At 43.9% G+C, this 21,936-nt stretch overlaps 1 long non-coding RNA gene across 1 annotated transcript; it reads right to left on the minus strand.

The window, feature by feature from the left end:
• Positions 1-1,058: 1,058 nt before the first annotated feature.
• On the minus strand, positions 1,059-21,796 carry LOC128098930 (uncharacterized). The gene is made up of 2 exons (XR_008214392.1): positions 20,683-21,796; positions 1,059-1,241 (listed from the first exon to the last, which is right to left on the minus strand). It is a non-coding gene; the product is annotated as an uncharacterized LOC128098930 (long non-coding RNA).
• Between the last annotated feature and the right edge of the window lie 140 nt (positions 21,797-21,936).

The following is a 21,936-nucleotide window of genomic DNA, read 5'->3' on the forward strand; positions in this document are numbered from 1 at the left end:
CATTAGCATTTTAGACAGGAAAAGCATGACCCTCCATAAATGCCTCTTGCATATGGTAAAACTTAGTGCCCAGTCCTAATTCTAAAGGCAGCCTCTCCAATCAACAGAGCAAAACCAAATTACTTTAGAAAAGATGCTGAGGCAATCGGATAGTCAGGTAGAGGGAAGAAGTTAATTGGACCTGTACTTTATACCATATACCAAGTTAAAGTTGGGTCAAAGATCCAGAATTTATGTCTATAGCTTGTTTCAAATCAAAGTCGTTTAAGAATTTTAGGTAAAACTAGGAATCCATATAATAAATGAAAAATGAACTTTAGTTTCATAAAAATCAAGGTTTCTTACATGGCTTAACAAAGTCAAATCAACCACAGAAGAAAACATTTGCAATGTAATTAACAGATGGCTACTTTTCCTAAAACCAAATAAGATTCTATGACTGAAAATTGAAGTTTCTTTGACACCTAAATCTCTTACATGGAGAACTTTACACGTCTTGGGCTAATTGGACTTAATTGAGAAATAAGCACTTCTTGTTTATGTCATTGCTATTTAGGCTTGTTTTTAGATGATTTCTGCTTTTCATTCTGTGAAGAACTTGCTACCAGAAGTGCGATCCTGTAGACAAGAAAGGATGGCACCAGCTAAAAGCTGTGTCTGTCAGCACTTGGGTGCAGTACATCTGCTTTGTGTTACCTCTGCCCCTAGCCAAATGGGCAGAGTGGCATCCTTTAATCCCTGTGCAGATAGAAAGTCATTGCTAGATCACTCTCCTCTCTGAAATGTTCAAAGAAACATCTAAACTTACTTTAATTTATAAAATCAAATCTTTCAAGGATCATCATATACCAAATACTGATCCAAACGTGTCCCCAAAGCTACTGAACCAGGCTATTAGACTGCTCATCCCCTCACTTGTAACCTACAGGCTTCATATCCAAAGTGATACCACCAATAACACCTAATATTGAAGGAAAATTAAGTAAACATTGGCTCAGACCCAAGCCCATTGTCTCTGTTTTTCTGTTACTGTGTAACAAATGACCTCTAGGCCAATGTTCTGACACAAGTTCATTTATTTCCATTTCCATCCATTCAGGTGTGTGGTGTTAGCAGGATCTTCTCTTTGTGGTGTTTCTAGGCAGAAATTGAGGGGCTGTCTGGGCGCTGCAGTCTCACCTGAGGCTTGGATTCCTCTTACAAGTTCATGTGGTTGTTGGCCAAATTCAGTCCCTTGGGAACTGAATATGGGAACAGTGAGAGTATAATGTTTATTACCCAATTACAAAATAAGTTTAAGAGGAAAAAAGCTTTTAATAATTATATTGAAATAGCAAAAAAAAAGAAAGAAAAAGAAAAAGAAAGAAAGGAAGGAAGGAAGGAAGGAAGGAAGGAAGGAAGGAAGGAAGGAAGGAAGGAAGGAAAGGAAGGAAGGAAGGAAGGAAGGAAAGAAAGAAAGAAAGAAAGAAAGAAAAAGAAAGAAAGAAAGAAAGAAAGAAAGAAAGAAAGAAAGAAAGGAAAGAAAGAAGCTCTCCTGGGGAAGCTGTCATGGGATCTCACACAAATAAACTACAGTGAAATTTGAAAGCTGAGAGTCCATGATAGCCAGGAATGTAATGGACAGTGGTGAACTCTCCAGGAACAATGAATGAACAAGCTCTTCCCAGAGCACAGCTGCTCTATGGCACTAACCAAAGAACTCCATTGCCAGAGTAGAGAGACCCTGACATTTTTAAAGACACAGTTTCTTTTTGTTTTAACTAACATGTACCAATTGAATGTATTTGGCACATAGTGTAGTATTTCGATACATGTATATAATGTGTCATGATCGAATCAGGGTATCAGGCATGTCTACCATTTCAATCATCATATCTCTGCTGGGAACATTTATATCTAAAATCCTCCCTGCCATCTGTTTTGAAATATCCCATTAACTGTCAACCACAAATCCTGCTGTGCTGTAGAACATTTCTCCTTTCCTCCTGCACCCCAGCAGGGTTGACCAATGTGTTTTCTTAGTCACTTTCTATTGCTGTGAATAGACACCATCGTTGTGGAATATTATTTTAACTGTGTAAAGGTGTGTTACATTTGTTTCTTCTGCTTTTGTTAGTGATGCAAAGACGTGTTACGTTTGTTTGATTAAACAAAATTAACCTGGGGTCAAGAGGCTGAGTCAGCACCTAGCTGACAGGAAGTGGTAGGGAGGAGCCATGTATAGCTTAAGTGGGGGCTGAGCAGAAGGATGGCCCTTTTTTCGGGATACTTAAGCAAGGAGAGGTTAGCTTTTTGCTATTCAGCCTCTCTGAGCTAGCAGGATTTCATCTCAACCTTTGCATCCCAAGTTGTATAGAAGAATAGCGGTTGAGATAAAGTTTCCTTACTAGCCATGATAGAGCGAGTGCCTGAGGGAACAGAATTCCTCAGGAACAGATTTCCTGCCTGGCTGCGACCCCAGCAGCTGAAGTGCTGTTGGTAGCTGTGGAGTTGCAATTGTGGGTTGGGACAGCAGTTGCTTAAGGTGCAGCGACTGTATCGAATGCAAAACAACAGGCCATGACCAAGGCAACTCTTATAAAAGAAAGCATTTCATTGGGAGCGCTTGCTGACGGTTTCAGAGGTTTGTCCACTATCATTGTGGCAGGGAGCATGGCAGCACACATGTCATTGGAGCAGTGGCTGAAAGCTACATCCTGATCTGAAGGCAGAGAAAGAGAGAGGGAGAGATGACAGAGACAGAGAGACTGGGCCTGACATGGGCTTTTGAAACCTCAAAACCTACCCCCAATGACACTTCCTCCAACAAGACCACACATCCTAACCCTTCTAATCCTTTCAAATGGCGCCACTCTTTGGTGAAAAGCATTCAAATATATGAGCCTATGGGGGCCATTCTTATTCAAACCCTCACAGACGTCATGTCCTTTCCATTTTGTTTCATTATGAATTGTGGTTCTAGCCCTCCACCTTCGCTCTACGTAGTGTTGGGGTGACATCTCTTCCTTTCTACATTACTATTAATACTTCTTATTTTCCCCCGTGAAGAGACATGTGGATTCACCAGTCATCTTGGACTTTGAGCAGACTGGAGGGAGAGTCTGGGTCTTGGGGATGGAGGGAGGGGGAAAGAGACCATCAGTGTGTGGCAGGAAGTGTGCACCACAGAGGCGGATGGGTATCCTGGGACACAAACTGGTCGTCACTCCTGTGAAGTCTGCCTGACCTTGCAGAACAGGGACACGTTCCATTTGGGTGGCTGTATGACAGTTAAGGCTAATGAGAAGATGTGAGTACCACAGGGCAGCTTTGGGGGTCACCCCACGTCAGAACCTCGGCTCTCCCTTGTGATATCCTGGTCTTGTCCTGTAAGCTGCCTGAAACTTACATGCTATCCTCTCACATAAGGTTCGGGCACAAATGGCGTTCGAGCCTTGTCTTTGGCTCTCTGAAGTCCCCACCAGCTGGGCCCAGCTACTTGGATTTGTAACAGGCAGGGCTCAAGTTCCCGTTTTAAGTCACCTTTTTTCCTTTCTTATCTGACATGTCTTCAACTAATCTTAAAGTTAGAATCTCACTCTCCTCCTCACCCTAACTCCTCTGATAATTAAAAAGAAAAAAAGAAAAAACTCACCAGATGGAATTTAAGATCTAGCTCAGTCAAAGGACGGGCATTTTTAAAACTAATAAGCTCTATTCAGGGAACAGCTTTCAAAAATATAAAGGAAAAGGGTGGGAAAAGATTTTGTCTTCTTTCAAGACATGTACTATTTCTTTTTTAAAAGTCAGAAGTTACACCCAGCAGCTCTCACCAGCATGACTGCCTAAGCATGAGCTGAACAAGGATGACAGCAGCAGACACACTGACCTGGATGGGAAGACCAGGAGGCCGCAACCCTTCACGAGGAACTATGGGCAAGGAGGAATGCTGAGAGCGCGAGACACAGTCTTCCCCGGGGAAGAGCACGCTGCTTTGGCTACCCAAAGCCAAGCGGTCAGGACTGAAAACGCACAAACATATAATATTACATGGACTGGACAAATTATATTGCAGAATACATCTGTACATACATAGATGCATATGAAAACAGAGGGCATTAATTTGAAATAGAGAGCAAGGAGAAGCATATGGGAGGGCCTGGAGGGAGGAAAGGGCAGGAAGAAATGATGTAATTATCTTATAATCTCAAAAATAAATATTTAAAAAAATTATTTTACTAGAGAGAGAGATTGCACGAGTGTGGTCAGAGGAGAACCTTCTGGAGCCTGTCCTCTCCTTTCCCCATGTGGGTTTGGGGGACTGAACTCCGGGCATCACTCTTGGTGACAAGCACCTTTACCAGCTGAGCCATCTGGCAGGCCACACTGAACATCTTTTACAAAATGTCTTAAGTATTTGTGGTGGTTTGAATAAGAATGACCCTCATAAGCTCATATGTTTGAAGGTTTGGTCCGCAGTTAGTTGAACTGTTTGGGAAGGATTAGGAGGTGTGGCTTTGTTAGAGGAGGTGTGTCACTGGAGGTAGGCCTTTAGGTTTCAAAAGCCCACACCAGGCCCAGGGTCTCTCTCTTCTCTCTCTCTCTCTCTCTCTCTCTCTCTCTCTCTCTCTCTCTCTCTCTCTCTCTCTCTCTCTTTCTCTCTCCCTCCCACCCCCCTCCCTCCCTCCTTCCTTCCCTCCTTCCCTCTCTCCCTTTCTGCCTGTTACCTGTGGATCAGGATATAAGGATCTAAGCTCCTGCTCCAGTGCCATGTCTATCTGCTTCCAACCATAATGGTCATGGACTAACCCCCTAAAACTGTAAGCAAACCTCAATGAAATGCTCTCTTTTACAACACTTTTCTTGCTCATGATGGCTCTTCACAGAAATAGGACAGTAACCAAGATAGTATTCTACAGAATATTCACTGAGCCCATTAGTGATATCACATTTTTCTCTTCCGCCTTTTACCTATTAATTTTATGTTGTGCAGCTTCTGCTTCTAGAGATGCCATTAATGTCTTCACTCAATGTTTCAAAGCTCTGCGTAAAAGGGAAAGCAGTTTGTGACTATAAGCATATGTTTGGGTGGGATGATGAGATGGGAAATGAATCTAGTGCAGTTCTTGAAAGATGCCACCAGGTGTCACTGTCCTCATTCCAGGCGGATCAGATGTGCGCGCTATTGTTCTGAAGACACCCTGTTGGGATGTCCTGTAGGTATCCCACATCCAGAATACCCGAGCTTGTTGTAACTTGGCTGTTGTTCAGCAGAAGGATGCTGGCAAGCACTTCTTTCCCCCACAGCACCTGAAGAGACGGTCCTTAGGATGTGGAAATATCTAGCAATACCTCTACAAATATTTGTAATAAAGTTTGTAAAAATGTTCTTACCTGCTTTGAAGTTAATTCACATTTGGGAACTTAGGATCCCTCTTGTCAGAAAAATGCACTCATGTGTGTTTGTTAGCTCCCTTCCTTCTTCCTTCCCTTCCTTCTGTTTTACAACACTTACTCACCTTTTCACAAGTTTAGGTTTCATGGGTTTCGTATTCCAACATTCCTAACCTCAGTCATTTTCGAACAATTTATGGGAGATTTAGCACATCTCCACCTGAGAAATTTTCACCATGATTTACTTACTTGACAAGCCTTTTCCAAGTACCTTTGGGCTCCAGATGGGTGGGAAGGCAGGTGCCATTGGCACAGTAGGGGTCTTTGTTAGCCAGGGAAGAGGAAGAGGCACTGTACACGTCAACAACACCGTGTCAGGAAGCACTGAGGAGGTGGCTCCGCTGACAAAGTGCTTGACAAGCACCCACCAAGCCCTGGGCGCAGTTCCCAACAAAGCACAAAACAGAACATGGCGGCGCACACCTGTATCCCAGCGCTCGGGGAGTTGAAGCTGGAGGATCAGTGAACTCATATTCATTCCTGGCTACATAGAAAGTTGGAGGCTAGCCTGTGCACGAGACACTCAAAACAAACAAACAAAACCAGGGTCGGGAAGTGATGAGTGTTTAAGAACAAACTAGAAAGCCTCAGTCAGTGTGCTGAGAACAACTGGCTTGGGGGCCACCCCAATGGATGAGGGGGCCCCACCCCAGCGGATACATCTTCAGTCCTGCCCCTATACCCAAGGGACTGTGAGAGAAGAAGGGGCAGAAAAACTGTCAGATCCAGAGGACCAGGCACCTGCTTCGAGATAGGGTCCTCTAGACATGACAGTGATGCTGTATCCATGAAATCTTAACAATAGAGACGGCTAAATTAGACCAGCACAATGACAACACCAGTCCCCGTCCCAACATGGATAGGACAATCTCACAAGGGCCCACCCCTAGTTGAAGAGGTCCAGGCAATTAGTGGCTACTGAGGGAACGAGAATCTGCCTTATACTGTGACAAACCCCTGATAGATGACCTAATCACGAATGGTCAGCCCTAAACACATATCCATACAAGGAACACCAGATCGACTCAGCTGGTTGTGTTCATGTATGTAAGCATGTAGGTATGTATAATTAACAAAATCAATACTTTGAGAGGGGATTAGGGAACAAATGAGGAAGTGAAGGACAGAGAGTGGTGGGAATGATGTAAAGGTAGTACTCACATATGAGATTCTCAAAAATTAAAAAACTTAAATTAAAAAGCAACCTTTCCCACCATTCAGGGTACCCCATGACTATATAAGAAACAGGCTTAGACTGGAGAGATGGCTCAGTGGTTAAGAGCACTTGTTACTCTTACAGAGGACAAGGGTTCGACTCTCAGCACCCACATGGCAGCTCACAACTATCCATACCTCAAGTTCTAGGGGATCTGATACCCTCTTCTGGCCTCCTTGGGCACCAGGCATGCACACGGTGCATACACATCCATGTAAGCAAAATACTCATAAAATAATAAATCTAAAAAACAAAGAAAAAAAACAGGATGATATGCAAAGTCACTCAGAAAGTTAAATAATGATCTTGTTCAAAATAAAGGTAGAGATTTTCTTTGAGGGCAATGAGGATGTGTAGGAAGGATCTGTCTATACCACAATTACTGTTGGTTTTGTCTCTTCCATCCTCCTGTTGCCCACGTGTTGAACATAGCTCAAGCATCTAGACTCCCGAACTGCACTCAACAAATCCTTCTTAAAGAATAAATGAACAATCTGGAACAGAAAGCAGTATAAGTACATCATGTAGCATAAGTGAACTATAAATGACTGTTGTTTAAAATGTGTCTTAGCTTTTTTTTTTGCTATAACAAAATACTTGAGTCTAGGAGGCTTATAAATAAATGTACTTAGCTCATAATTGTAGAGGACAGAAGTCTGCCCCTAGCAGGGTCTCATGGCAGATGGCTTGATGTGGGGATGCCCTTGAGAGTGATCACATGGAAAGACAGGAACCCAGAATGGAGAAGGGCAAGTGTTTTGTCTCCTGCAATAACTTCTTGTCTGAAGAACTAAGTCAGGGTGTGGATAGATGGCTCAGTGGTTAGGGGGGCTTGCTGCCCTTGCATAGGACTGGGGTTTGGTTTCCAGCACCCACACTGAGTAGCTGATAATTCCAGCTACAAGGCGTACACACCCTCTTCTGGACCCTAAGAGTACATGCACATGCACACGCACGTGTGTACACACACACACACACACACACAGCTTTGCGCCTTTCCACACACACACACATACAAATAAAATAAATAACTTTAAAAAAGGAGTTGAGGTCGGTTCTTTCAAGAATTACTTTTAAAAACAGCTCCTACTAGTCTTGCCTCTTAAACAGTCCATGCCTCTCAGTAGGGCCTCACTGGGTTCAATATTTTCTATAGTGGACCCTTAGACACAATCAAATCAAATCCAAATTATAGCAAAATACAAAAATAGATCATTTCATGCAGAAAAGAATAATATTTCTGATATCCCCCACAAGATTGTGTGTTTGTTCAGTAGGTCCCTACCTGGTGGCACTGTTTTGGAAGGCTCTGGAACCTTTACAAAGTGAGGTCCAGCTGGAAGAAGTGGGTCACCCTGAGGCTGGAGATGAGCTTTACAGTTTTCTGATGCTTCCTTTTCAAGCTGCCTTAGACTCCACCACCACTGCTGAGAGCTGCTCCTGCTCATGCCTTCTCCGCCATGATGAAGTGTCAAGCCATGAGCCAAAACCAGCCTTTCCTGGAGCTGTTTTATCAACCATTTGGTCACAGCAGAAACACTCTACTTAAGTCGTGAATCCTACTGCTGTGTGTAATGTGAAAGAGTTCCTGGGCCAGGCTCACTTTCTTCATTATTTCCCTTGGACAGTTTGTGGGAGTGAGTTCTACATGTGGGTTCTGAGCTCAGGTTGTCATGCATGATGGCCAAGTGCCTTCAGCTGCTAAGGCACCTGGCCAGCAATGGACTGTATTTTTGTCAGCTGTATTATTGTTATTTGGGGGATATTTTGATGGATTGGTACTTCATTTACCCTTACACCTAGAACAACCAAATGCATATTAAACAACGATGTTCAAGACACTAAACATGAAGACCAGTGGCAATGAAGGCTGAGAATTAAATGAGTTGAGCCCTTTTGAGAGAATTTCCAGGCCTGGGTGTGTTGGAGAGATAGAAGTAAAGACTAGCAGAAGCCTTGAGCTGGAGACCGACTGAGGGACTGAGGAGATTAAGATGATAACTAGAGTTCCCAAGAAAGAGACTGTGGTCACACCGACAGGACGCACTTTCACCGTCAGAGCATGGTGCTGTGAAGCGGAGCGCCTCAGAGGGGGTTTCCGTGGACCATCAACCAGTGGAAAGATGAAGACTTGGGTAAAAGTTCAACCTCCATAGGAGGATGTGGCATGCTGGCAATTCATTCCGTTCTGCAGGGTAGGACGATCTCATTCTGTAAATGTTGGGATTTTCTGAACGATCCATAGATGTATGCATGGTACCGATCCAAACTTTAGAATTAGCTGCCTCGAACAGCACCATTACTATTGCTGTACAAGAACTTGGCAATAATGAACTAAGCTAATACATAAGTTCTCCATATCATTAATCCTTAGAGTGGGGTACAGTGCTAAACTTGATGCTTGTGTTCATGTTTTTTTAATATATTTTTTAATTTATTTTTATTTTATGTATGTTGGTGTTTTGTCATGGATATCGGGTCCCCTGGAACTGGAATTACAGACAGTTGTGAGCTGCCATGTGGGTGCTGGGACTTGAACTCGGGTCCTCTGGAAGAGCAGTCAGTGCTCTTAACCACTGAGCCATCTCTCCAGTCCCATGTTCATGTTTTATGTTTATTTTTTAACCTAATTTCTTTATTGATTCTTTGGGAATTTCACTTCATGCACCCCAATTTTGTTCATCTTCCAGTCCCCCCCATACCTGCCCCTCACCCTTTCAGTGTTCCCCCAAAAGAAAATAAAAAAAAAAACAAATCAAAGCAAAACAAAACAAATAAACAAAAACCAACCGAACAAAAAACCCTCTTCATCCTCCATCTTTCCCGCCTCTCCATCACCTCTTCATTCGTCTTAGTGGCACTGAAAGACACGGTATGTCACACAGTGTACCCTTTTGTCCAATCAGCCTTACTTGCAAATGTACATTGCAATGAGTCACTGGTCTGGTTCAAGGCCTCTGGTTTCTGGTACACCATCATCACTGGACCCTCACCGAAACTCTTCTTGGATATCCTGCTGTCCCCCTGGGTCACGGAGAGCCTTTGGGTACTGTTCCACAGGACCAGTCTCTTCACAGGCTCCAGCAGGACATAGATGGAGTAAATGTCAGGGCAGGCCAACCCAGTATGAAGAATAGGTTCCTAAAAGCCAGCAAAAGCATTAGGTACAGCCCCTGCTCTTTCTGCTAGGAGTCCCCCAAGCAGATCAAGCTACACAACTGTCACACATATGTAGAGGGCCTAGGTCCATCCCATGCAGGCTCTCTGGCTGTCAGTCCAGGTCCAGGACCTGAAAGTGGGCAGGACCAGCTTTTCCAGGGCCAGTGAAGAGCAGCCAGCTCTGATTTCATCACGCAAGGTTCCTATAGCCCCCTGTGGTAACACAGGCCACAGACACGGCCCTCGGCAGCAGCTCAGGCCTGGATGACACCATGGCTCCAGGTGGCAGCAGAGGCCACTCAGATAAGGTTGGCTCTGGTGGCGGCACAGCCCTCGGACATCAGCAAGGCCACAGGTTGTGGCCCAGACAGTGGGCTTCTCTGTGGCCTTTGGTGGCAACACAGGCCTTCCTTGGACTTCAACACAGACCCCTGCTGAAAATCCAGACATGATCTTCAGCTGCAGCTCTGGCCCAGATGTCACCATGGCCCCGGGTGGCAGCAAGGCCACTCAGATCTGTATGGCCACAGTGGCAGTGTGGCCCTCAGACTCCAACAAGGCCACAGGTTTTAATCCAGACCCCAGGCTTCCATGTGGCCTTTGGTGGCAACATGGGCCATGGACCTCACAGACCCCTGCTGTGGTAGGATCACTGAATCAGACATGGATCTCAGCAGCAGCTGGGCCTGGATGTCACTATGACCCTAGGTGGCAGTGAAGGCCACTCAGTTCAGCATGGCTGCAGTGGCCGTGTGGCCCTTGGACACTAGCATGGCCCCAGGTGACAGCCTAGACCCCAGGCATCCAAATGGTCCTCGATAATAATAGGAGGCGTGGACATCACCACGGACCTTGGCTGCAGTAGGGCCATGACTATGTTCAAGTTTTAAATATCTATGTATTTATTTTTACTGGGCACTTAGTGTGTTTGGTATTTTGGAACATATTAACTTAGGAACATGAATGAAATAATATATATACTTTGGAAGGCGCTTTAAATTGCTTTTCTTGCTAGCCAAAATTATATATAATGTATATATATATATATATATATATATATATAATTTTTCAAGATTATATAATAGTTACATCATTGTCCCTTTTTCTTTCTTCCCCCAAACTCTCCCATATACCTACCTGCCCTCTTTCAAATTCATGGCCTCTTTTTGGTGTGTGTGTGTGTGTGTGTGTGTGTGTGTGTGTGTGTGTGTGTGTCTGTCTGTCTGTCTGTGTGTAATCCTAAATATATAAATAAAACATGCTCAGTCCATTTAATGTTATTTATATGCATGTGTTCAGGGCTGACCATTGGTGTTGGATAATTAATTGGTATGCTCTTTTCCTGGGGAAGACTGTTTCTTCCCCTCTCTTGATGTCCAGAGTTTGGACACCAATTTTGCCTATTTACTTAATGCCATAGCACTCCTGTTAATCACAATTAAAATCACAACATATCCACTTTATTCTGAACTTACTGTTGTGTTTTCCCTCTGTAAACTTTTGGAATTGAAGTATTTTATGAACAAGATTAAAATGGCAATCTCCAGTTCTGTGAAACACAGTTTGCTTAAGGTTCTGAGTTTCTTTCCCATACTTAAAACAAACAAACAAAACAAAACTGTGCCTCACTATACAGCTGTGGTTGTGGGGATTTGTTATGTAGTTCAGGAAGGTCTCAAGTTTCCAGCATCCCTCCTGTCCAGGCCTTCCAAGGCCTGGGATTAGAGCTGTGTACCATCATGCCCACAGCTTATACCTTCCTATTAAACCTGTGCCTGGTGCCACATGGTGATGCTTTAGCTCACCTTAGGTCATAAGTCCGATGAGGATCCCGGAAGGCCATACCTCTTAGTGGCCGTAGCCATTTTAGTGGCTCCATGATGTTGGCACAATAATGAAATTGCTCAGCAAAGCACATTTCTTAAAACAAGTCTTGTTGTTAAGTTGCACATGGCTGTATTTCCTCTCTAGAGCATTAATAAAGCAATAAAGAAATGAATAAGCAGTAAATTAATATTGAAAGAGCAAAGCATACTTTTTTTGACTTTTTGCTCTTTACAGACAAATTCTCTTGTGACTTTTTAATTGAAGACATATAACATATCCACAAATTTTTGTTCTAACCTAACCTGTAGGATAGAATTAAATTTGTCACCTTATTAAAGTTTGGTACAGGTCCCTTGAGCCCTAAGCTGTGGTTATATCTGGAAACATGGCAGATGCACTGTTTTATTTTATGGCTTTGATATTTGGTATCAAATAGCACTTGAACGAATAACTTCAAGCTGACATAAATTATGTTTGCATAAATAGCTGAGAACAGATTTGGAAAACAGACAAGAACTGAGCATAATGGTTCATGCCTTTAATCCCAGTGGGTAGGCAGATCTCTGTGAGTTCCAGGCCAGACAGGGATACATAGCAAGACCCTGTCTCAAACAAACGAAAGTAGACAAGAGAAAGAAATAAAGTCCCAAGGCGGCTGAGGAAAGAAAACCCACCAGGAGGTAAAGAAAACAGACTTCCTCAGGCCTCCAGACTTTGCTTAAGACTTGAAAAAAGAAAACACAGAGATCATTTAGCCCAACTATGACTGGGGTTTCCCAGACGTGAGACTTGCAGTTTTACAACGGGTCAAATTCCAGGAAAACAGAAAGAGTTGGTCATACAGCCTTCCACCTTCTTCAAGAATCCCCCTTGACAAGATAACACAGGTCATTTGGGGTTCTAATGGAACAGATGAGGCTGGGTGGTTGGTTCCACTTCTGTTAGAATGCTCTGAGTGATGTGAAACTAGTTAACGTTTCTCTTTCATGCTTCTCCCTCAAACTGAATTGTGTGTGTGGTGTGTGTGGGTGTCTGATGTTTGGTCTCTCTTGGATCATTCTCCCCCTTATTATCACTATTTTTACAGGGTCTTTCACTGAACCCGACACTGGAGCGGCAAGATAGCCCAGTCCTGAGCTCAAAGACCACCTGCTTCTGAACCCCATTGCCACCCAGGGCTGTGGTTATAGCTGTGCACCACTGGGCCTAGTCATTTACTTGGTTGCTAACAATTGAAACTTAGGTTCTCAGGCTTGTCTAGCAATCTCTATACTTAGTGAACCATCTCTCTTGTCCACTCAAGCTACAGTGTCTCTCCTGTTGTGAAAATGCATTGGGTCCTTACCTGAAAACCACACAGGGCTTCTATTTGTGAAGTACGGAAGATATTCTTGTGGTGAGGTCAAGAAATTAAGCCACTACTTTATCCTTTCCTGCCCTCCAACTCAATATACTCATTCCAGTTCGGCTTAGTATACCATACTTGGGCTAGTCCCATAAAGCAATCTAAGAAAGGAACATGGGCCAACGAACAATCACGTAACACATGCTTGACAGCCAGGTGGCACATATCTCTAACTCCAGCACTTGGAGGCTAAGGAAAGATCTCTTGTTGCAAAACAAGTCTCTTTCTTTTCTGAAATAAAGGTGTATTAAGCAATGAATATAAATAGGCAGAATATTAAATCTAGACAGTAGAACATTATCTACTCTAGTTTGTCCAAGCTATACCTGACAAGTTAATTCAAGCTGTCTTGTATGTAGACTTGTTACAAGTGACAAAACTGTACTGTAAACTGATGTTATGATGATAATTTTGAGGGAGGAGAAAAAAACTGAAGGGAAGTAACAACTTCAGTTATGACGCATAGTCAGTGTTAGCATTCAGGCATCTGTACTGGCCTGTCCTTAGGGTCCTGACAGGATATGCCTCAGCTGCAGCCACTAAGAGCACCCCCTATGCACATTTCCTGAGTTCCCTTATAGAAGGAGGGCCTTGTCCACCTCCTGTCTCTTTCTCTTCTACCTCTCTTGTCCCTACGGGTCTCTGTCCCCTTGTCTGCCCCTTCTCTTCTTCCTCAGCTCTTGTCTCCCCAGTAAACCCTCCACGTGACTTTCTGGGGCCCCTTGGCTCCAACCCGCCAAGGTCGCCTTCCGCCGTTTTTAAATAAATTATAACAGTCAGTAGCTTCCATTATCCACAAGGACACAAAAGCCATTAGAGTTAAATATGCAGTCAGTGTTCAGTTCAGTATGCAATGGCATTGAAATACAGGGTAAAATGAAAACGTGGATGAGGTTTCTGATACAGTGTGGAGAAGAGAGGCTACAATTCATAGCAGAAATACAGTTAACTTAGGTAGTATGAAGTCACATTATTTAATACTTCCTCGAAATGTTTTTCTATTTTGATTTATATGTGTGTGTGTGTGTGCTTGTGTATATGTATGCAAATGTGTATAGGTGCCTGTGGAGGCCAGAAGGGGTGTAATATCCTCTAGAGTTGAGGTTACAGGCAGTTGTGAGCCACCTGATGTGAGGTGGGTGCTGGGAACTGAACTTAGGACCTCTGTGAAGAGCAATAAACGCATTCAACTAGTGAACCAACCTTCTTATTCCCAGCCTGAAATGTACTTTGAGACAAAAAATAATGTGACTTCCCCCTGCCTCTACTTTAAAAAAACATTAGGCTACTGATGATCATAAAATTCCCGCTGGGATTTACTTGCCTAAATAGTGTATTCCATATTAAAAATGAAAACAAAGTAAGTGTGACCCACAAAGTATAAAATAATGATAGAACAAGTTTGCAGAAATTAAAGAATAAATGCTGTGTTAGTCAAAACAGATGTGAGCTTTCATCATAGCTAGCAGGTCTTCTTACATCTACCGATCATTCTCAAACATCATCCTAACCTTCTGTCTGACTTTCCAGCGCAAAAATATCATTGAATTGGGTGTTTACTTCTGTCAAATGGGCATGAACTTGAAACCAGAGGATTCTGGCTCTAGAAATCTGGGCCAGCTGTGGACCCAAATTATGCAGTTTTAAAATAAAGCAACAAAATCAAGGCCACTGATGATAATTCAAATGCTGACTTTATTTTAAAAGTGGATATTTTGGGCTACTGAGTTGGCTCAGCAGGTAAAGAAGGTTTCCACCAAGCTGGATGCCCTGAGTTCCATACCCAGAAGCTATCTGATGGAAGGAAAGAAAGAACTACAGGTGTGCTCTAAACTACAAACACACACACACACACACACACACACACACACACACACACAAATAAGTTAACTTAAAATGAATTTAAAAAATGGATTAGAAACTTTTATACATAAGAAAGAAGATAAATTAAAAGTCTTGGGTTTGAGTGTCAAGAATAAAATATGATCGCATTAACAATATTTAGAGTACAATGGAAACATTAATCTGTATCTCCCAAGAGGAGAGAGACCAAATATTACAGTAAAAACAGACAGACCATGTGAAGAGTGTGGGCTTGTTGTTGCTGCCATGATGTGTTTTACAAGTAAGAGATGTGCCAGAACATCAGAGGGTTCACACATCTGGTCTCTTAGGGTGGTGTGTGTGTGTGTGTGTGTGTGTGTGTGTGTGTGTGTGTGTGTGTATGTGTGTACATTTCACTCATCTGACCTCTTCTTTCGATTGTGTTTTTAGGGTGTAAAGGAGAAGGCCGTGCTAACTTCTCTATTTCTTTTCAGTGGAATTTCATGGTTTGGTTTTTCCCTGAAAATAAGGAACCACCCTGTATTGGCAGTCGTAGGCTTCTTGGAAGGAAATGGAATTTATTGCCTTCATAATATACTTATACAAAGCTCTGATTATTCTGGAATGTTTTGTGTTATTCTGCATATGTAAAAGCCATTAATGGAACAGATGAGGCTGAGTGCTTCGTCCTGCATTTGAAAACAAACCAGGAATTCCGATGATCATTACCGAGCATTGAGTTGTCTGTAAAAAAACTCTGCATAGAAACTACAACTTTGTTAGGAATGGGAAAACAAATGGTAAAGACTACAGCTCATCATGTAATTTCTTGTTTTTATTAATTAAATTTATTCATTTATTTTACATCTTGACCACAGTTTCCTCTCCCTCATCTCCCTCCATACCCCCTCCCTGTCCCCCCCCCCCCCCCAATCCACTCCTCCTCCTCTGCCTCTGTTCAGAAAGGGGCAGGTCTCCCATGGGTGTCAACAAAGCCTGGCATAGGAAGCTGAGGTAGAACTAAGCCCCTCCCCGTGTATTCAGGCTGGGCAAGGCAACCCAGTATGAAGAATAGGTTCCTAAAAGCCAGCAAAAGCATTAGGTACAGCCCCTGCTCTTTCTGCTAGGAGTCCCCCAAGCAGATCAAGCTACACAACTGTCACACATATGTAGAGGGCCTAGGTCCATCCCATGCAGGCTCTCTGGCTGTCAGTCCAGATTCTGTGAGCTCCTATGAGCCCAGGTTAGTTGTTTCTGTGGGTTTCTTTGTGATGTCCTTGACAACCCACCCCACCCCACCCTGCTCATACAATCCTTCCTCCCTCTCTTCAGCAGGAGCTCAGCCTGATGTTTGGCTGTGGGCCTCTGTATCTGTTTCCCTCAGTTACTGGATGAAGCCTCTCTGATGACAATTGGGGTAGTCAACAACCTATGAGTATAGCGGAATATCGTTAGGCATCATTATGTTGATACTTTCTTTTTTCTCCAATCGTGTTTGGTTCTATCTTAGACCTCTGGGCCATCCTACCTCTGGGTCCTGGCCCTCCAGGTAGTGTCAGGGGTGGTAGCTCAGTCTCGTGGTCTGGGTCTGAGTCTGGACCAGTCATTCTTTGGCCACTCCCACAATCTTCACAACTACCGTTACCACCTTCCAACCCCCACACTTCCCATAGGCAGGACGGACTATATGCCAAAGGTTGTGTGGCTAGGCCAGTGTCCCAATCCCTCCTTTTCGGTCACAGGAGATGGCCAGTTCAGGCTACACATCCACCTTTCTAGAAGTCTTAGGTGGGGTCATCCTTGTAGATTCCTGGGAGTTTCTCTTGCACCAGGTTTCTATCTGACCCCGAAACCCTCCCCTCACACTTTCCAGTCCTCTCTCAGTACTCCCCCCACTCATCCACTCTCCAACCTGATCCCTCATGTTCCCATCTCCACCTCTCCCCACACCACCCACGAGATCTCTTCTATTTCTCCTTCCCTGCGAGATCACCATGTAACCATGATCACCGTGACTCATTCATTCACTGTTCAGCTTATAGGCATCTATCGGTTATGAATATGCATTCTTCTTTATGTAAGGGATTGTATATTAAGGTTGTTCTCTCCAGGCCTTATGCTACCTGAAAAATCCTTTCAACTATATATGGACAACTGATATTTCATCTCTTTAATACTCCATGAAAGAGGATATTGGTTTGGAGAAGTTCTTGTTCTAAAAACAAAATTGGAGTTGTACTTACTGTGTTCTATGTAAATCACTACATAAGAATAGCCATCTGTGTAGACTGTCATGACTATAGGATATCCAACAATTAATTCATAAACTGCACTAATGAACATAGTTGAGATTTTTTAAACAGAACAAAAAATCAAAACAGTTGTTCCTGGTGTTTAACTATTATATGAACTATGAAAATAACTTATAAAAGTAGACTTTAATATAGTGGTTCTCAATCTTCCTAATGCTGCCTTTAATACAGTTTCTCATGTTGTGGTGACCCCAACCGTAACATTATCTCACTGCTACTTCAAAACTATAATTTTGCTACTGTTATGAATCAAAATGTAAATATCTGATTCGTGACCTGTGTGGGGGTCACCACCCACAGGTTGAGAAACACTGCTTTTGTTTGTTTTGTCTTGTTTTCGAGACAGGGTTTCTTTGTGTAGCCCTAGGTTTCCTGGAACTTGTTCTGTAGACCAGGCTGGACTCGAATTCAGAGATCTGCCTGCCTCTGCCTTTTGAGTGCTGGAATTAAAGGTGTTCGCTGCCCAGCTTGAGAACTACTGCTTTCAAACCAAATATACAGCTAAAGACTGTTATAACATAGACACTATCAAATGCCACTTAGAAGTCAAATAAAAGAGATTTACTTTAAAAGTACTCTTGAAGCTCTTGCTAATAAGTATTGGTTTCTTATTCCACTCAGATATCAATGCCACAGACATTGTGGGCTGGGAAGATGGCTCAGCTGGAAAAGGTCTTGTCTTGCAAAGATGAGACCCTCAGTTCATACCCAGAAAACATCTAACCAAAGCAAGGCATGCTGGTATACACTTGTCATCCCAGCACTGGGGAAGCCTAGAGAGGCAGACTTACAGGGCAGATTACAAAAGAAAGCGTTTAACCGGGTTTCTTACAGTTCCAGAGGGCTGGAGTCCAGGATGGCCAGGTGAAGGCACGGAGGCAGAAACAGTGGAGTGCTTACATCTTGATACCCAAGCTGAAGGCAGAGAGGCACACTGGGATGACTCTAATCCCTTCAGAGTCCACCCCCAGTGACACGCCTCCTCCATAAAGGCCACACCTCCTAATCCTTCCCCAACAGGCCTTCCAAGCATTCAAACATGTGACCCTATGGGAGCCATTCTCATTCAAACCGCCACAGGAATGGTACCCAACATTGTCCTCTGGCCTCCACAAACATGCGCAAACACAGGCACATGCCCCCACAAGCCTACACATTATCTATTACCATCACACCATTTTGTTATTGGGCGAGTATCACAGGGTAAACTTACAGTAACGCGGCTAAAATGTCACTGTACAATATGCTGCCATGACTACCGTTGTCTATGAGGTCCAATCATTTCCCCAAACCTCACCATGCAGTGCACCACTATATACAAGTACTCTAAGACGAATTTAGGAATATATTGTGTTGACCCCATTTTTATGAGTTAATGGTCACTTAACGGATGTTATCGAATTCAGGTATGGTTATGCCCAGGAAACAAGCATTCAAAGTAGCTTACCATAAAGCAAACACATTAAATCTTAAAATTTACCCTTGAGTTAAATCTGTTTGTTAGGAATGGGAACATACTGCACTTATAAAATGTAAGATCTTGAATCTCTTTTGATATGGCAGAATTTTCATTCCTTTAAATGACATGAGTATTTATTGAACATGTACCATGTGCCAAATAGTACTGTATGCATTAGGTGAGGAAAACTGAAATTAATCACAATTGCTTAATACTAAAGGCTCTAATTTACTAACAGAAGCTATGGACCAGGTGTCAAGCTTAGCACTATCTGTATATATTTCATTCAATCTGCACCAAAGCCTTTCAAGAATAGGTACAAGGGAACCCATTGTACAGATGAAGAAACTGTAGCTCAGGGACACTCTGCAACTTGCAAGGAGCACCCTGTTAGTGAATAGCAGAATCATGAATAGGGCCCAGTACTGTAGGTCAATGCTGTGGTGGCTTTTAAGCATCCTGGTGCTGCATCTTTTAGAAAAGGTATTCTGATGGTCTGATCAAACTGGTGTGTCAGAGGAGGTTGTACATCAATGGAGTCTCGGAAAAATCTCCCAATAGGCAGTTTTACAGAGTGCCTGGCTGGGAAGGGTAGCCAGAGAAATATATGACAAGGAGTAGTATGGAGCGGGTCGGCACAAGTGTCCTGCTAAAGGTGCTGTATACCATCTAGATTTCATACTTTAGGTAGACAATGGTGGTGGTGGTAACATTGGTGGTAGCAGCCTACTGCCTGGTTCCCCGTGTATAACAATCAAGCTGTAACTAAAGGCTGTGGCTGGGCCACAAACAGAAGTGAGCTGAATCTTGATGTCTTCAGGCCCAGTTGAAAATGGAAAGGACAAAGGAGAGGTTGACTCACTACAGTACGAGAGTTCTGTGCAGGGCTCTCCTGCAAGCTGGGGAACCTGAGAGAGGGTGGCACAGCTCAGTCTAATTTCAAAAGCCACGACCCATGCTAGGGAAGGGAACCAGCCCATGCTACAACCTACAGTTAGAGGCTGAGGGCCGGGGGGGGGGGGGGGGGGGGGGGGGGGGGGGTATGGTCCTGGAGTCCAGGAAGCCTGGAATTCTCACGGCAAAGGACAGTAGGAGAAGAGGTGTTCTGGGAGATGAGTACATTCTTTTCTAGTTTCATCCTCTCCAGGTCCCTGAATGGTAATTACACACACTGAAGGTGAACATTCCCCACTGAATGTACTCGGACTCATTTATTTATCAATCTCTGGAAATCCCCTCACAGACAATCCCCAAATAGACTAATTAGTCCTCAGTGCAAACTGAGTTGCCACCTGAAACTGTCATGCTTCATTCCATCAGTTGTACCCCAATATTTTTCAAATCCCCATGTACATCTGGATTGGTTGTTTTCTCCACTGTGTATAACCCCAAACAACTGAAACAGCTAATTAGCGTTGCTATCAGGCCCTTCAAAATGAGACTCAGTCCTCAGTCCTAGGTATTCATCGCTGTCTCTGTATATAGCCTGCATTCCACCTATGCTGAAGTGGCTGAAGAGTGTAACACATCATACTCTCTTAACTACTTTTTTTTTTTAGCACAGAGGCGTGTCTTCACTTCCCACCTCCACCTCTAGCTGCACACCAGGAGAGGCAATGGTAGGTAACAGAGGATAGACTGGACCCTCCTGGAATATGTTTGGAAAGTTGTAGGAGCGGAAAGGTGTGACACCTCTCCAAACCCACCATAAGGGGCACGACCAACACTCGCATAAAGCAGGCTGACTAGAGGAAAGCGTGATGAATGCCTTTAGCCAATGTCTTCTGTGACACAGGAGCTTGTCAGAGACTAAGCCTGAAAGACCCCCGCCCCCCAACCCCGGGAAAACTCGACTCAGGTATGTGGATGTGAGAGGCTTAGTGGGCAGGCCACATTCTCCGCCTCTCCCTAACATTCCTTCTTCCCGAGGTTTATGAGGCAGAATGTCCTAGAATGAGGGGCTTCAAGGGAGGAGGGGGAAGGAGACATGATCTTCCCAGGTTTTATGGTTGGCCTGAGGGAGAGCATTCTAGTTTCTACCACTCACCTTGCAGAAGAGGAATTTTGGTTTCTTGGAGTTGGCTTTGCTTTGGAGGGCAAACCAGGCCTGCAGGAAGGACCGCAGCTCAGAGATACCTGGCTTCTGAGGCCTTTGCAGTTTCCTTCCTTCAAGGCACTGAGCAATGCGGCACCAAGTGTCACAGTTTAAAGTAGTGTCTTCTGAGCCTGAACATAATAAAATACATAATAAAATATTCTGCTTGGTGATGAATTTTTTTTTTTTTTCAAGACAGGGTTTCTCTGTGTAGCTTTGCGCCTTTCCTGGAACTCGTTTTGGAGACCAGGCTGGCCTTGAACTCACAGAGATCCGCCTGCCTCTGTCTCCCGAGTGTTGGGATTAAAGGCGTGCGCCACCACCGCCCGGCATCGGTGATGAATTTTAATGTCTTGGTTATAGACATTATAGACAGTCTGCACTTGCTTCATTAACATTGAATACATTAAAAGTCAAATCATTTATGAACAGACATAGACTTGGAGATGTCATCTAAAGCCTAGCATAAAATACACTCTTTAATTCAGTCATGGGAAAAATGCTCACAATGTCTGTTTTTCTTTTTCTTTCTTTTTTTTCTTCAGTAGGTTCGGATGGAGTATGCCAAACTTATCCTAGGGAATTGCTTATATGTAAGAAACAAGTGGAAGAGTTGTTTGGCGATCACTCAAAAAATAGGAGGATAAGAAGAAATACGTATGCTGTCAATTTCCTTGGAAACCCCTTCATAGTGTTGCTAGAAAACAAGACATAAAAGTAACTAGATCGGAGGCAAACAAGGAGATCTCCCTTCAGGCCTACAGACCAGGAGTGCATCTCCAATCTTCTAGCTCTTCTGGGTTTTATTGATGCCTCTGAGTCCCGAGAGAAACAAGAGCCTTAAACCCTTGCATTCCAGAACTCTTGACTGCAACTGAATTCTGGCTCCACCTTCAGGTAGACACTGCCGCGCTGGCCGGGCACCTCAGTTTCCCCACGTCGATACCCGGGGTCCCGGCAACTGTTGCAGGCTCTCCCCGAGACGTTACAAAGTGTGGAACCCGCCGGGCTCTGGGAAGCGCACTCCGCGCTCGAGCTGTTACGTCAGTGGTTTCCCTCGGCGGCGCCCGGGCTGTCCTCCTAAAATACTAGTATAAGAAGTATAAATGGCCCGGGAGTGTGCAGGGACCGGGCCCACGTGACCGCTCCACGAAGGCCACCGGCGGGGGCTTCGGAGCGCAGGCCGCGCGGTTTCCCGCCGCATGC

This window comes from Peromyscus californicus, unplaced genomic scaffold (genome assembly GCF_007827085.1).
Source record: "Peromyscus californicus insignis strain IS unplaced genomic scaffold, ASM782708v3 Scaffold_6__1_contigs__length_162567912, whole genome shotgun sequence".
NCBI classification, from domain to species: Eukaryota; Metazoa; Chordata; class Mammalia; order Rodentia; family Cricetidae; genus Peromyscus; species Peromyscus californicus.